This window comes from Sorghum bicolor, chromosome 5 (genome assembly GCF_000003195.3).
Source record: "Sorghum bicolor cultivar BTx623 chromosome 5, Sorghum_bicolor_NCBIv3, whole genome shotgun sequence".
NCBI lineage: Eukaryota > Viridiplantae > Streptophyta > Magnoliopsida > Poales > Poaceae > Sorghum > Sorghum bicolor.
The window spans coordinates 66699604-66716583 of record NC_012874.2 but is presented as its reverse complement, the minus strand read 5'-3'; the positions used below and the strand labels follow the sequence as shown (position 1 = coordinate 66716583).

At 43.7% G+C, this 16980-nt stretch overlaps 1 long non-coding RNA gene across 1 annotated transcript; it reads left to right on the top strand.

Moving 5' to 3' along the window:
* Positions 4132-5802, top strand: LOC110436020. Its single transcript, XR_002453716.1, has 3 exons — positions 4132-4351; positions 4648-5359; positions 5475-5802. It is a non-coding gene; the product is annotated as an uncharacterized LOC110436020 (long non-coding RNA).

Here is a 16980-nt window from a genome sequence, read left to right as displayed (position 1 = left end):
TTGAGGAGAGGAATTCGTGGGTAAAACTTGAAAGTAAGGATGCACTATTAGTAAGCTTTTTAGCAAAACAATTTGGCTCCTTGCTCAGCCACCCCTTGTCTACCCTAAGCCTGCATTCCTAAGTTCGTCTCTTTTTCCGCCGGGTAAGTCTTGTTGAGTACTCCCGTACTCAGGGTTTTATAACCCATGTTGCAGGTGCTGACTTATGCTGCTAATGGAGGTCATGTCGGTGGGCGCGACATGATTTATCCACCTCTTCTACCTTAGAAGCTTCACCTAAGATGCTTCCGCTACTCTACACACCTTTTGGAAATTTAGTTGTTTATACTCCATCATATGTTGTAAATTAAGTTATAAATCTTCCGCACTCCGATTTAAGTTATTTTTGTAACAAATGTTGTAATGTTGTGGTAACTCCATGTTGATCCTGTATGAGTTAAAATGTAGATGATTCGGGGTCCTCCGAGGGCACCCGACAGACTATCCAAGTTAAGTTATATGACTCTCATGTGCAGTAGTCGGAGGTCTTAAGGACAATGTCAAGTACATGTGGGACATATAATTAGGGTGGTTCTGCCACAGCGGCTCCGGCGGTAGCGGATCCGCGAGCGTGGCTCCGGCGGTCGGGAGTGGGCGCGGCTCAGGCAGTCCGATGCGGGCGCGGCTCTGGAGATCCGAGGCGAGCGTGGCTCCGGCAGGGGCGGGCGCGGCTTCAGCAGGGGAGGGCGACGCGGCGTTGCGAGCAGGGCAGGGGCGGGCGCGGCTTCGGCAGCGGCGAGGCTGCGTTGCGAGCAGGCGGCCAAGGCATGGCCTTGCGAGCAGGGCAGGGGCGGGGCGCAGCCTTGCGTGAGCGATGGGGAATGGCCTTATCTGTTTCCTTTTTTTGAGAGGAGAGAGGCGCATGGCCTTATCTGTTTCCTTCTTTTTTTTTTTTGAGAATGACATCTTTGCCGTGTGCCATGATCTAGCTCACGGCAAACATTTTTTACTTACTTTTTCCATTTACTTTTTTTTAAAAAAATTGGCTCACAGTAAACATTTTTTACTTATTTTTTCATTTACTTTTTTTTTAAAAATTCTTCGCCGTGTGTTCCACATTTGACACGCTACTGCAAGTGGCACACGGCAAACAGTTAACAATATTTTATGTATCAATCTTGTACTTTTTTTTCTTTACAAGTATACTTACTTAATAAATCAAAAAAAAAATTGTAATTTCTTTGTCAAATGAACTTCACAATATATATTCCATGTTTATAAACATATTACACTATTATTTCATGTGTTTATTTCTTTAATTCGAATTTTCTCATTTCAAAATCAATAAATGCTGAAAATAATTAAGAAATAGCAAACGATTCTGAAAAATTCCTAAATTTGGACACGACACAACCTATGTGTTGTAGTGCTTATAGAAAAAGTTTCGAAATCAAACTCAAATATGAAAGTCAATCTACTCCAACTCATACTCCTTCACTCATAACTCTATGAAACTTCTTCGAAGATTATTTGGTTTCTACACGTCATATAAGGCAACTTATTCGAAATCTTCCCAAACTTTTTTTATGACCTCTATGTATGATAACATGACATATGTACAAGTTTCAGGATTTACGGAATAAAATAGCATTTATTAGAATTTTTGAAAAGTACCGACGCATGTTCGGCGTCGTGTCTCCTAACCACGGCATTCGAAAGTCATTTCCGTTTTGAATGTGTGTTGTCAGACAGGGTTAGGTAACATGAATATCATTTTTCCGATATTTCTTGTCAACAATTTCACTGAGTCGTAGTTCAAATTTGACCGTATCCGAAAAAATAAAATTAAATGCTGTTAATTGCAAAAATGTAGCAAACATGTTTCAAATTTTATGAAATTTGAGTATGGAGTTACAAATGGTGAGTGTGTAGACAAGAAAAAATTTGGAGGGCAAAATCTGAAAAAAAGACAAATTGTTCGCCGTGTGCTACACACTTGGCACACGGCAAAGTTTGTGTTTGCCGTGTGCCAGTTAGAAGCACACGGCAAACCAGGCTTTGCCGTGTGCCTAACGGCCGCACACGGCAAACGTTGACGGCAGGAGGTGAGCGTTCGTGTGGAGTTAGTTTTTGCCGTGTGCCTTGTTTGGGTTGCTCACGTTAAAGTTTTAAGTTTGCCGTGTGTCTGGTGTTTGCGGTGAGCAACACACGGCAAAGGCTAGGTATACCATGTGCCTAGCGTTTGTCATGTGCTTCAGCAGGGCACACGGCCAACCCGACCTTTGCCGTGTGTTTCTCACGGCAAACTCTCGGGCACACGGCAAAGGCCGGCTCTCCAGTAGTGCGTCAACAGAGAAAACACTGGCTCTAGCCGCTTTAAGCACAACAATGTCTGATCCAGAGCTACACACAGCACCTTGCACCTGTTATAGTATTTTTTCTGCTTTTGAACCTTGCTTATAATTTAATTGTCCGGCCTCTGTGGCTCGTGCTAGCATTACTCGAATCCCAGCAGAGGCTGAAGCAAACAGGAAGGCAGAGGCGTTAAACAAATGACTGGATGTGCGCAGCGCAGATATAGGGAGCTTTGGCCCTGGCTACGAGAGTCGAGAGCGTGCACATACGGCCTTTGTGGCTGCTTCCCGTCTCCATCAATTTCGCCAGGTTGTTTCGAGCCAAAAAAAAAAAACTATCGTATGGTCTAAAACTGTGACAACTACAATAAAAGTAAGAATTCTCATGAATGAAAAGCCTAAGAGCATCTTCGAAGGTTTTACATTTGTATTTTGCATTCTTGTAATTTGCCAAAAATTACAAAAAGAGGTATCTTACATTTTGGACAACTTGGCAAATGAGAGAGCAAACTTGGCATATATGCCAAACCGCACATGACTTGATAAAAGGCCGATTGTGTGCGTCATCACATTATTGATATTTATGGAAAGAAGAGGGGCATGAGATCGATTCTTCTGTGCTACTCGATAGTGTGCAGCATATAATAAGGGGAGAAATACCTTGTCTCCTTGAGTGCTTATGCGGTGACATGCAAGGACACCATTAAAAAGCAAAACGTTCTTTGCTTCAGCATCTCTATGCTCTTCTGTCCATGGGCTTTATTTGTTGGTCCAAGCTCTCGTCCATTGCCTTTGTGCACACCTTGAAAAATTCCAAGCCTTAGCCGAGCATTGCCTGCTTCTGCTTTTCACAACACAAAGAAATGACACAAAAGGGATTCTTTAAGTTACTATACGTGCATTGTCACGAGAAATATCTATAAGGTCTTGTTTGGATGTTGTCGGATTCACCTCAATCCACATGTGTTGGAGTGGATTGAGGTGGAATTTAGTTCAAGTTCCACTCCAATCCACCACAACACATGTGGATTGATGCGAATCCGACTACATCCAAACAAAGCCTAAGTGACTTTATTTGCACACCCTAGAAATGCTAAGTGTTATTTATCCAGCAGAGCTCCATGCTGCGTACGCGTTGGCTGGTCCTGTGCACTGTGGACGTCCTTAATGTTGGATTTAATTGGGTTTGTCCAATTTTTATTCAACAATTAAATCAAATAAAATTCTAAACAAAGATAATGCTATGTGTATTAAGTTATTAGATCCTTTATGTGGTGCAATTTATGGGTTGATGAGGGTTAAGTGCATGATGACCATTATGTGATGGTGAATCATGATTTAGTGGTTTATGGTGTCATCGTGATTTCCGCTACTAGTAACAGACAATTGAATTATCGGTTTTATAAGTTACTGGTAACGGACAATGACATGACCGCTAATTCTTCATGCACCTCCCCTTTGTCTTCCTGTGTTGCTGTCAAGGTTTTAAATAGCGGGCTAAGCTATTTAGCTTTTTGTGTCCCAAATCAGGCTATATCCGGCTATAGCGGCAGATAAGGGCTAACTTGTACATAGAAAAACTTAGCTAAATCGTTCTCAAACAGCTGTAGCCGGAGATAGCGGAGGCTATAGCTGGAGATTTAAAACCTTGGTTGTTGTATAAAAGGTGAACTCCTTCTCTTGTTTTGGTAGGGTTGAAAACAAAACATAAAAACATTATCACATTGCTGTTGCGCTGCTATCTGTCATCTCTGTCCCGATTTCTGCGTACACAAAAATTGGGAGAGTAGGCCTCCGGAATGCTTGCTGTCTTCAAGTTCATCTGCACGGGTGAAGGGCGGCAATCATGTTTTTGGGGAGTGTCGCTGGCGGCACGACTACTCACGTCATCCTCTTCTTCCTGGTGGCTGTGCACGTCATTGGGTTGACCAGCACTGCTACATACCTACACAGCATCGAGCGGGACGATTACACCAACAAGCGCTGTCAACTAGCGCAACCGGCTCTGGTGCCGCTAGGTATAATCCCAAACTCTTCTTTCCAACAAGGTCTTGCATTAGATTCTTGTTGGTTAGCCTTGTCTACATGACGTTCATGTTTATAACACACAAGCACATTTTTTATGTCACCAACATAATTGTTATGTTAATTTTCTAGATTAAATTACTGCTAAATTTGCCTAAATTTCTAACAATTCAAAAACATGATAGGCAATTTTCATCAGTTGGCTTTTGTTAGAGCACTCACTATAAGAGGTGGTGGACAACGTGCATATTATAGTTGACTGCTATGCATTGCTATTTTGATGTCAAAGCTAGATCAGCTGGGCCGCATACTCAAGAGAAGGAGTGTGCTTGGGAACATGCTGATACTATGTTCAAGGCAGCAATTTTGAGCGTGCTAGGAGACTCCATAGTAGATGTCTATATGTCGCTACAGAGCGGTAAAGCTATGTGAGAAGCACTTGAGGCCAAGTATGAGGTTTCTGATGCCGGTACTGAGTTGTATATCATGGAGCAGTTTCACAACTGCTGGATGGTTGATGACCATCCTATAGTGGAACAAGCTCATGAGATATAAGCACCGGCAAAAGAACTCAAAATATTTGGATGTGTGTTACCTGACAAGTTTATGGTAGGTTGCATAATTGCTAAACTACCACGTACTTGGACTAATTTTGCTACTTCTCTGAAACATAAGAGACAAGAGTTTGGCATTACCGAGCTTATTGAATCTTTGGATATTGAAAAGAAGGCGAGAGTAAAATACGTCTGTGGCAAGAAGATCGGTGAGGGGAGTTTTAGTGCACATCTGGTGCAAAAGAATCATCTGAAGCCTTAGAAAAAGAAATTTCAGCAAGAACTTAAATAAAAATCTACCATTGCTTTTAAGAAGAACAAGGAAAAAGAAAATTGTTTTACCTGTGGTAATACTAGACACTATGCTAGAGAGTGTCCAAAGGCTAAGTGGAAGCCTCCAGCCAAGAAATCATCAAACACCATTGTGACTGATGCTGGAACATCGGGGTATGGTAATTTATTGCCTACTGTTCTTTTAGTTTGTCATTCACATGATTGGTGGATTGATATCGGTGCAAATATACATGTGTGTGCTGATGTTTTCTTATTTTCTACTTATCAGGGAGGCCGACTTTCCTCCTTATTGATGGGGAACAGGGCGCATGTGGCTGTACGTGGTGTTGGTACGGTCGATCTGAAGTTTACTTCGGGAAAGACCGTACAACTCAAGAATGTGCATCATGTCCCATCAATAAAGAAGAATTTTATTAGTGGTTCTTTGCTTTGTCGAGATAGTTATAAACTTGTGTTTAAATCTAATAAGTTAGTGCTTTCTAAGTATGGTACTTTTGTTGGAAAAGGCTATGAGAGCGGAGGCTTGTCTTTGACAAATACTTGTTTTAATTGTGAGAATCATATGAGCCATGATATTGATACTAATATTTGGCATTCATGTTTATGTCATATTAATTTTGGTAGCATGACTCGCTTAGCTGGTTTGATTTTAACTTCAAATTTGATGTGATAAAAAGTTCTAAATGTCATGCTTGTGTTGAAGCAAAACAAGCTCGCAAGCCTTACAAGGTTGCTGTGGCGAGAGAGTTGGTACCGTTAAATCTCATTCATTCTGATGTTTGTAAAATGAATGGAGAGTTGACCAAAGGTGGCAAGAGATATTTCTTAACTTTCATCGATGATTATACTAGATTTTGCTATGTGTCTTTATTAAAAACAAAAGATGAAGTATTGCATTATTTTAAGATCTATAAAGCTGAGGTAGAAAATCAACTTGAAAGAAAAATTAAACATTTAAGGTCCGATCGCGAGGGATAATATTTCTCAAATGAATTTTCTGAGTTTTACGTGGTGCATGGAATTATTTATAAGAGGACGCCACCATACTCACCACAGTCCAACGGGATTGCATAAAGAAACAACCAAACTCTAACTGATTCAGTTAACAACGGGACTATCTAGGGAATGGTGGGATGAGTCTATATTGAAAACTTGTCATGGGTGCCCACAAAGAACAAAGAGATTACACCATTCACTATTATAAAAATTATTTTGCAAGACCTTTTGAAATAGGCCTCTAAGGTGGGCAGCATTTTCAACCACCTCGGTTAATGCTAGGCATTAACCGAGGCAGTCATTTTTTATTAACCAAGGCGGTTAGAAAAACCACCACGCAAAATCGATTAACCAAGGTGGGTTGTTCTAATGTAGACGCCTCAGTTAATACATTAACCGAGGCGGGCATGTTATAAGGCCCACCTCAGATAATAGTGGTCCATCTCAGAGCCCAAACAGTCCATCTTGATCCGTTCAGGCCCAATGTTTCACTCTGATCATTGTCGAATTTGAAGCCAATCAACGGAAAATGGGATGAACACGAGAATCACATGTTTTTCCCCCGAAAGCTTGATTCGCCCCAATCTATGAGCATGTGAGGAATTGGTTGATTTTCTTCGGTGGAAAAGCTCAACTCATGTCATAGCTCAAGTTAATGCAAAAAGAACGATCCAAAATCGATTTTCAAAACGATGAATCAAGGCAAGAACGAGAGGGAGAAAAACGCGAACGCGATTCACAAAAGCATCTCAATAATCGAATTCCGGAGGACACGAGGTCCGTCAGTCCAAGCCTCACGTCCGCCTTCACCGCTCCAGGTCCATCGACACGGCACGTCTCTACTTGCCCTTCTCCTCGACGTTGACCACCGCCTCCGAGCTCTACACCTGCACAACACAAGCCAAGAGACATATCGCACGACCCAACTCACGCCAATAGTTAGTCACCAACTCAACTTAGATCGTAGATCATGTTAACAATCACTCATCACAAAATCGAACTACAAGAGCACGTATCAATCTTGTGTTCGCAAGAACAGAGTGTTCAATTATATGTCAGAACGCTCAATTAAATGTTAGAACGGTCATGGGCCATGGCCTGATGGCCGCATGCTGCTCAAGTCAAGGTCGTCGCCGTCCCCGTCCCCGATGGCTTGGTTGGGGCCACGACTACGACCGTCATTACTGTGCCAATTTATTTGATTGTCCAATGTACTGCACGAACACATTGCCTTACCATGCATGTATCCGCGCGCATCTGATGGCATCGGCGGGACAAAGGCTGAGTGCTGGCTATGTATCATCAGCCGTGTGCGAACCAGGTGCAGCTGCGCGCCATTTACAATAATTGAGTCCACGCCGTTGGTCTTGAAAAATCGTACTGAAAGTAGTACATAGTAGGTGTATAGTTGTTCAATGAGCCGGTACAGCACGATGGCTGTCGGGGAGTCACAGCCCGTCGTGGCTTGTGGGCTGTGCCACTGTATGCTTCGTGCCAAATTCAAAAACTTTTCAAAATTTCCCGTCACATCGAATCTTGATTGCTGCGTTCGATTCCCACTTCCACCGTGCTGAGTTCTATTCCCACTCCCACCGTGTTATCTTTTTTCCAGTTTGTTTTGTTTTATTTATTTGGCTGGCCATTACTAACTAAACCTTAAAGCCTATTCTAGTCCAGGCTCCAGGCCAATCGCTAGCTCTAGTTTTTGCCAGCCGCTGCCACCCACGCACGGGCACGGCACAGTGCGCACGACGCACCACGCGCTCATTTCGGACCTGGTGGGGTTCCTGTGCTTGCGGGTCACGTTCCATACTCTATCAAGACGGTATCGCTCCATGTTCATGTTCCGCGAATCGGAATAAGGTTCCCAGAACAAGAACATGGGGGAAGTTCTTAATCCCCGTTTGTTAAGACTGAGACTATCAACGATAATAGAGAAGGTCAGTGAGAGCAATAAAGGACGGACATTGAGGCGTGGACCTAGGGGAGGGTGACTGACACTTGGCGACATCGACGAGCAAGTGTACATATAGAGGAATCGTAGACTGTGTTGATGAAGTCAAGACAATGGATGACCAAGTCAAGTAGAGGCATAAAGACTTGGTGCCTGGACGGTCTAGGACAAGTGATGACACACGTAGCGATCATATAGGAATTGAAGCATAGCGGATACATAATTCAAGTTGGGTTTGGCGGTTTCGGCCTCAAAACCGCATAGGCGGAAGGTTTGTGGAGTATGAACCTCAAAACCCGGGTATGAATTTCGAGATGGAACGTGGCGTCATTAGGGTACTCACAATGCAGACTCTATCATAGAGTCTAAAGTTATTTATTACTTTGAACAATGTGGACTTAGAGTCTAAATAAGACTTGGAGTCTTATTTTTTCTACCTTTTTCTTCAATAAATGTGCTGCCACATCAGTAAAATACCATAAATAATATGTAATTAATTGTCTTGGACTCTATGATAGAGTCTTGCATTGTGAGTGCCCTTAGCAAGTTCGTGGCTATTGGGAGCATATCTCCAGTTTGACCATTATGCCGCTAGGTTAAGAGGTTCGAGCTAAATATCGAAGGGCAGTCTTAGATTATGTAATAGCTCTATAAATAAGATGAGGGCTGCCCCAAGCAAGCTATCTCTTTCGGTGCTTCTATTTTAGTTGCTAGGTGTTAGGTTTATGAGTCTGCCCAGAGTCCTGTATTAAGATAGATCCGCATATGACAGATTGATTCCTCTATATGTGTTCGTCTCGGAACCCAGACCTTGTGAAGTTGATCTTATGGAAATAAAGCAATCTTTCGTTTGGAGAGACTTTTTGTGAGTTTTTGTCGGTTTAAGAGAAAACCCCGATCTTGGAGAGACTTTTCAATTTGCACTGATCCATGGATCTTTTCGACTTCATATTTCGGGAATAGTTTCTAAACTTCTTTAGAAACATCACAACAAAATTTGAGCTCGATTATTGGAGTTTTTTTCTTAACAAATATTGCCTTTTTGGAGTTTGGTTCGAGCAGAGCTTAAACATCCTAGAAAAAAAAGTATAGGTCAGGCCAGGATGGCATGCATGCCGGCCTAGCCAGATTTGAATGTAAGCCTGGCCGGGATTCCTTGTAGGAGTAGGCTTGGCTGTTAGATATTTTGGGCCTTCGGCCAAACAATTCCAAAATAATCCTAAAGGCTCACTCATACATGCATGTATATATAGAAAGGTGGAGGACTTTAGTCCCACCTTGCTACTTCAAGTGGAGTGAGGCCAACTTAAAAAGTTGAGCTATCTCCACCGGGCGAGGCGGGGCGGGGCCAATGGGCGCGCATGCACGACATGCGCGTGAATGGTCCGGCGATTTCCCGCTTCAACCCTTGCGGGTGCACGGCAAGTGCGTAAACGGCAGGTAAAGTTTCCATAATACGGTGATTGATTGCTTGCCTATTTACTGCGTGCGACGCGTGTATAAATATGGGGCGAGACGTCGTCCTTTGCACCAGAGATTCATCTCTTCCTCGCCACACTACTGCGCTGCCGCCGTCTTCCCCATCCCGTCGCCGACGTGCCATCGGTGTCGGGAGAGCAGGCTCCGAAGCCTATGTCTCCTCGCGTCCCTGCACGGGGTAGGAGGCGTATCAGGTTTTTGGGAAGCGCCGTCGCGACTGCTCGCTGGACGTCTTCTTCCCACTACGCCTGGTGTTCGCCGATCTCCATCGACGGTCTTCTTCTTCTTCTTCTTCTTCTTCCTTCGCGCCGACAACCCCACTGTAAGGATGTCTATCCATTCCGTGTTATTCGGTTTCATATCATTTCTGTTGCTAGCACTAGATTCTGTGAACTTGATTTGAATCGTAGTGCTAGTTTCGATTCATATATCTGTGATACATGTTGCTAGCCTTTTCCTTGTTATCGGAATTAATTTATGCATCGCTAAATTGCTTTTATTTCCAACAATCCAAAAACCTGATAGGCATTTAGCGATGACTAAGGGATATATTGATGCGATGAAACCGGAGAAGTTCACTGGTGTGAATTTCAAGAGATGGCAGACGAGGGCCCAGTTGTGGCTCACGGCTATGGGCGTGTTTTGGGTCGTGGGTAATCCTCCCGCACTACCTCTCGGATTAGAGAAAGAGGTGCAGGAGTTTACTGCGGCTACGACGATTTTCGTCGGATGCGTTCTTAGCATTCTCTCTGACCAGTTGTGTGATGTTTACATGAACATCAAAAGTGCTGCTGAACTGTGGGAGGCACTTGAACATAAGTTCGGTGCTGCAGACGCTGGGCACGAGTTGTATGTGATGGAGAAGTACCACGACTTCAAAATGGTTGAAAACCGTTCAGTCGTGGAACAAGCTCATGAGTTCCAACTTATTGTGAGGGAACTTGAACAACTCGGACACGTCTTGCCAGACAAGTTTGTGGCTGGTGGTATAATTGCCAAGTTGCCTCCGTCATGGAGAAACTTTGCCACAGCTCTGAAACATAAAAGACAGAAGATCTCAGTCGAGGATCTGTTGGCTGGTCTTGATGTTGAAGAGAAGGCTCGGGCAAAGGATGCTCCACCAAAAGCCCCAGAACAGTCTAGTGCCAATGTGATGCAGCATGCTGGCAAGAACAAGCAAAAGGCTATTCAGACTACTCAGTTCAAAAAGAAGAAGATGAACATGGATGAAGTTGTGTGCTTCGTTTGCGGTGAGAATGGACACTTCGCCAAGAAGTGCAAGAACCGCAAAGGCAGGAAGAATCAGCAGGGGCAGAAATCTACCAACGTGACTATTGGTGATCCTAGCGGATCTGGGTACGATAATTATTTACCTAGTTCATTTTCTGTATTTCAATCTAATGATTGGTGGATTGATACAGGAGCCAATATTCATGTTTGTACTGATATTTCTATGTTTTCATCTTACCAGATCGCACGAGGTTCAACCGTCATGATGGGGAACGGCTCGCATGCTTCTGTTCTTGGTGTTGGTTCGGTCGATCTGAAGTTCACTTCAGGAAAGATCGTGCGGATCAAGAACGTGCAGCATGCGCCCTCAATAAAGAAGATCCTCGTTAGTGGATCCCTCTTGTGTCGAGATGGGTTCAAGCTGGTGTTTGAGTCAAATAAAGTAGTCATCTCGAGGTATGGCCAATTTATTGGCAAAGGCTACGAGAGCGGAGGCTTGTTCCGCTTTTCACTCTTCGATTTCTGTAATAAAGTTGTGAACCATGTGTGTGATTCAAACAATTCAGTGGCTGATATATGGCATTCACGTTTGTGTCACATTAATTTTGGTTGTATGACGCGTTTATCCAGTATGAGTTTAATTCCGAACTTTTCTATTGTCAAAGGCTCTAAATGTCAAGCATGTGTGCAAGCGAAGCAACCTCATAAGCCTCACAAGGCTGTAGACGAGAGGTGCACGATATTACTAGAGCTCATACATTCTGATATTTGTGAAATGAATGGTGTGTTGACAAAAGGAGGAAAAAGATACTTCATGACTTTAATTGATGATGCAACTAAATATTGCTATGTGTTTCTTCTAAAAACTAAAGATGAGGCATTTGAATGTTTTAAGACTTATAAGGCTGAGGTAGAGAACCAATTAGAAAAGAAAATCAAGCGTATTAGGTCTGATCGTGGTGGGGAGTATTTTTCCAATGAGTTTGATCTTTTCTGTGCGGAGAATGGAATAATTCATGAACGGACACCACCATATTCGCCCCAATCTAATGGGGTTGCCGAAAGAAAGAACCGGACGTTAATGGACTTGGTGAATGCCATGTTAGGAACATCCGGTATGGCTAAAGCATGGTGGGGGGAGGCTGTTTTAACAGCATGTCATGTTCTAAATAGAGTTCCAACTAAGAATAGTGAAGTTACTCCGTATGAAGGATGGAAAGGAAGGAAACCGTCACTCCATTACTTGCGTACGTGGGGCTGTTTGGCCATGGTCAGCGTACCAATTAATAAGAAACGCAAGCTTGGACCAAAGACCGTTGATTGAATCTTTTTGGGTTATGCGCACCATAGCACGGCTTATAAGTTCTTAGTGATAAAATTTGAAGCGCCTGATGTTTTAGTTGATACACTGTTGGAGTCACGGGATGTTACTTTCTTTCAGAATATTTTCCTGATGAATGTTGCTTATTCTTTACCGATTTCGTCTAATGAATTTGTTCCTGAGCCCACACCTACGATAGAGCCATTTATAGACCCACTTGGTATTGAAGAGGATAGCAATGTTGTAGCTCCTAGAAGGAGTAAAAGACAAAGGGTTGAAAAATCTTTTGGTGATGACTTCATTGTCTATCTCATAGATGATACTCCCACGACCATTGCAGAGGCATATGCATCACCAGATGCAGATTACTGGAAGGATGCAGTCCGTAGTGAGATGGACTCCATCACTGCAAATGGAACATGGGAAGTAGTAGATAAACCAGCGGGTTGCAGACCAATTGGCTGTAAATGGGTATTTAAGAAGAAACTCAGGCCTGATGGTACTATTGAAAAGTACAAGGCAAGGCTTGTTGCTAAAGGTTTTACACAGAAAGAAGATGAGGATTTCTTTGATACCTACTCACATGTTGCCAGATTAACTACAATCCGAGTGCTATTATCCTTGGCTGCTTCCCATAAGCTTCTTGTCCATCAGATGGACGTGAAGACGGCTTTCCTTAATGGAGAGTTAGAGGAAGAAATTTATATGAATCAGCCTGATGGATTTATAGCACAAGGACAAGAGGGCAAGGTGTGCAGGTTACTCAAATCCTTGTACGGCTTAAAGCAAGCACCAAAGCAGTGGCATGAGAAGTTTGAAAAGACGTTGACCTCTGCTGGGTTTGCAATAAATGAAGCCGACACTTGTGTGTATTACCGTTATGGTGGGGGCAAAGGAGTAATCTTGTGTTTGTATGTTGACGACATACTAATTTTTGGGACGAGCATCGATGAGATCAATGATGTTAAATCATTCTTATCCCAAAATTTTGACATGAAAGATTTGGGAGAAGCCGATGTGATCCTCAATATTAAACTTAATAAGGGTGAGAATGAGATTACTCTTTTGCAGTCTCATTATGTGGAAAAGGTTTTGAACCGTTTCGGTTATATGGATTGCAAACCTTCTCCAACACCCTATGATCCTAGTCTAATACTTCGAAAGAATAAAAGGCTAGGAAAGGATCATCTAAGATACTCTCAAATTATTGGCTCATTGCTGTATCTAGCTAGCGCAACCCGCCCTGATATCTCATTTGCTGTAAGCAAGTTGAGTAGATTTTCCTCTAATCCAAGAAGTGATCATTGGCGTGGTATTGATCGGGTAATGCGTTACCTAAAAGGTACAATGAGTTATGCAATTCACTATTCAGGGTACCTAGGGGTACTTGAAGGATATAGTGATTCAAACTGGATTTCATAAGCTGATGAGCTTAAGGCCACTAGTGGATACATATTCACTCTGGTGGTGGTGCTGTCTCTTGGAGGTCTTGTAAGCAGACAATACTTACAATGTCCACAATGGAGGCAGAGCTTACAGCTCTGGATACAACCTCTACTGAGGCTGAGTGGCTAAGAGATATGTTGATGGACTTGCCGTTGGTTGAGAAACCAATTCCTGCTATTCTCATAAACTGTGATAATCAAACAGTGATCACAAAGGTGAAGAATAGTCAGGATAATGGGAAGAAGTCCAGCAAACATATAAAGCGTAGACTGAAGTCTGTCAGAAAATTAAGGAGCTCCAGAGTAATAGTTGTGGACTACATCCAGACAGCTAAAAACCTGGAAGATCCCTTTACAAAGGGACTATCACGCACCGTTATTGACAATGCATCGAAGGAGATGGGATTGAGACCCATGTGAGTTAACCTCAGCAGTAACCCAACCTATGTGATCGGAGATCCCGTGAATTAGGACCTGGGAAGAACAAGTTGTTGGTTAATGGGAGAGTACAATCGTTTCATTTGACCCACTCCGTTGGAGATGCAGTACTCTCATTTCTGTAAGGCAGGTTGACTTTGTCTTAATGTGTTCTGAAGCTTTATAGCAAGATACTGTCCTACAGAGTATTCTTGTAAAAACAAACCTATGTGAGCCCGACTGTTAGTCGCAGTTTATAAGAATTGGGTATTCTTTAATAGGCTCATGAAGTGAGTTAGGAGTATGACTTATACGCTCCACTCGCGGGGTTGGCTATGGCAGCCTAGTACCAATCAAGACTTCGAGTGAAGCCTATTCGCACCAAACTGCCAATTCAAGGCCTAGTCCATTGTGCAGTTGCGGATGGGTCTATCTTGTTGTTCTAGGTGGATATTCAACCTTAACCGGTCTCCAATGAATAGCTGGTATATTAACAGTACTGTGGTACAGGGAGTATGACTCGCGTGCCCTTGGGATGTGGTGGGGGATTGTTAGATATTTTGGGCCTTGGGCCAAACAATTCCAAATAAATCCCAAAGGCTCACTCATACATGCATGTATATATGGAAAGGTGGGGGACTTTAGTCCTGCCTTGCTACTTCAAGTGGAGTGAGGCCAACTTAAAAAGTTGAGCTATCTCCATCTTGTTGAAGCAATTGGGGAGAGGAAAAGGAGGAACCACACGCACGCACGCGCTCGCTCGCCTCGCCTCGCCGGGCCGGACCGAGCGGGGTGGGGCCAATGGGCGCGCATGCACGACATGCGCGTGAATGGTCCGGCGATTTCCCGCTTCAACCCTTGTGGGGGCGCGGCTTCCTTTTGCTACTTGGAAGTTTTGCATGCATGGAGGAGATTGCACTGGCCTTTTTGGTAAGCAATTATTTTTGTATTATGGCAAGTGTGTAAACGGCAGGTAAAGTTTTCATAATACGGTGATTGATTGCTTGCCTATTTGCTGCGTGCGACGCGTGTATAAATATGGGGCGAGACATCGTCCTTTGCATCAGAGATTCATCTCTTCCTCGCTACACTACTGCGCTGCCGCCGTCTTCCCCATCCCGTCGCCGACGTGCCATTGGTGTCGGGAGAGCAGGCTCCGAAGCCTACGCCTCCTCGCGTCCCTGCACGGGGTAGGGGGCGTATCAGGTTTTTAGGAAGCGCCGTCGCGACTGCTCGCTGGACGTCTTCTTCCCACTACGCCCGGTGTTCGCCGATCTCCATCGACGGTCTTCTTCTTCTTCTTCCTTCGCGCCGACAACCCCACTGTAAGGATGTCTATCCTTTCCGTGTTATTCGGTTTCATATCATTTCTGTTGCTAGCACTAGCTAGATTCTGTTCTATGAACTTGATTCGAATCGTAGTGCTAGTTTCGATTCATATATCTGTGATACATGTTGCTAGCCTTTTCCTTGTTGTCGGAATTAATTTATGTATCGCTAAATTGCTTTTATTTCCAACATTGACTGCCCTAGCCGGTTTCCTGTGCATTTTTGCCTCCGAAATTTGTCCTTTGCTGTGTTGTTTGCGTTGGTGTTCCGCTATGTTGTCTAAAACCTTTTTGAATACATCTAGTCACCTGTTGGCCTGCGTATACTCAATTTTTTAGTTGTTCGGGTATACGAGGGCTTCAAGGATGGATTAGGGATAAGTTTCTCGCTACTAGAGCGGAGAAATTTTTACATGGCTAGCATTCACATTCTCTGGTCACTTGCTTGGTCGTCCTTCACTTCTAGGTATCTTGGTGCTTATAGCATCATACAAAAGGCTTTCGTAGTGTAGTTCAGTGGAATGAACAGATACTCGTCATCTCATTGAGTCACGGACTGACGGGGACGGACATGCGAGTGGGACCGATGACAATGAAGGGACTGTTATAGGTTTAGAATGCAATAGAACGAAATTAAGGCGACGTTGCTGGCCGCGTTAGGCCACACACCGCGTCGCCCACCTCACAGTGACCGGAGCTGAGTGCCGCCCCTGAGCCACATGGCTGGCCAAATAGCCAGGCTGTGTAGAATGGACAGCATAGTCGTCGTCTCATCTGAGTCACCGACGGACATGCGATGGGCTTGGTGATCAGTCCATGTAGACAGTAATTAAGGCCTTGTTTAGTTCCAAAATTTTTGGCAAAATGTGAATAGTACCAATTTCGTTTGTATTTGACAAATATTGTCCAATCATGAACTAACTATGCTCAAAAGATTCGTCTCGTCAATTCCGACCAAACTGTGTAATTAGTTTTTATTTTCGTTTATATTTAATACTTCATGCATACTTATAAAGATTCGATGTGACAAATTTTGCAAAATTTTTTAGAAACTAAACAAAGCCTAAGATAGATGGCTGAGAGATCTATCAAGGACGGTTTGAGCAGCCGCGGGGAACGGAAGAGAGCGAGGACAGCGAGGCACTCATGCATAGTCCTCATGGGCCATGGGCCCAATGCTCGCATGCACATGACATGCCTCAAGTCAAGTCAAGGCCGTCGCCGTCCCTGTCCCCGGTCGCTAGCTTGGTTGGGGCCACGACCACGGCCGTACGTCCTTACAGCAAATAAATGTCACATGTACGTCGCCAGCAACCATACTGCACACAACAAGCTTCCGCAGCAACACAATAATTGACCCTACGTATAATTGGGAGCAAGGGTAGCTCAGGGCCTCTTTGTGGGAACACAAGGTTAAAATGTGTCTTTGTGATTTGTTTTATGATGTGTGATTATTAACGTGATTCACGAACTAGATTGAGTTGGTGACTAACCATTGGCGTGAGTTGGGTCGTGCGACATGTCTCTTAGCTTATGGTGTGCAGGTGTGGAGCTCAAAGGCGGTGCTCGACGACGACGAGAAAGTCAAGTAGAGATGCGTCGTG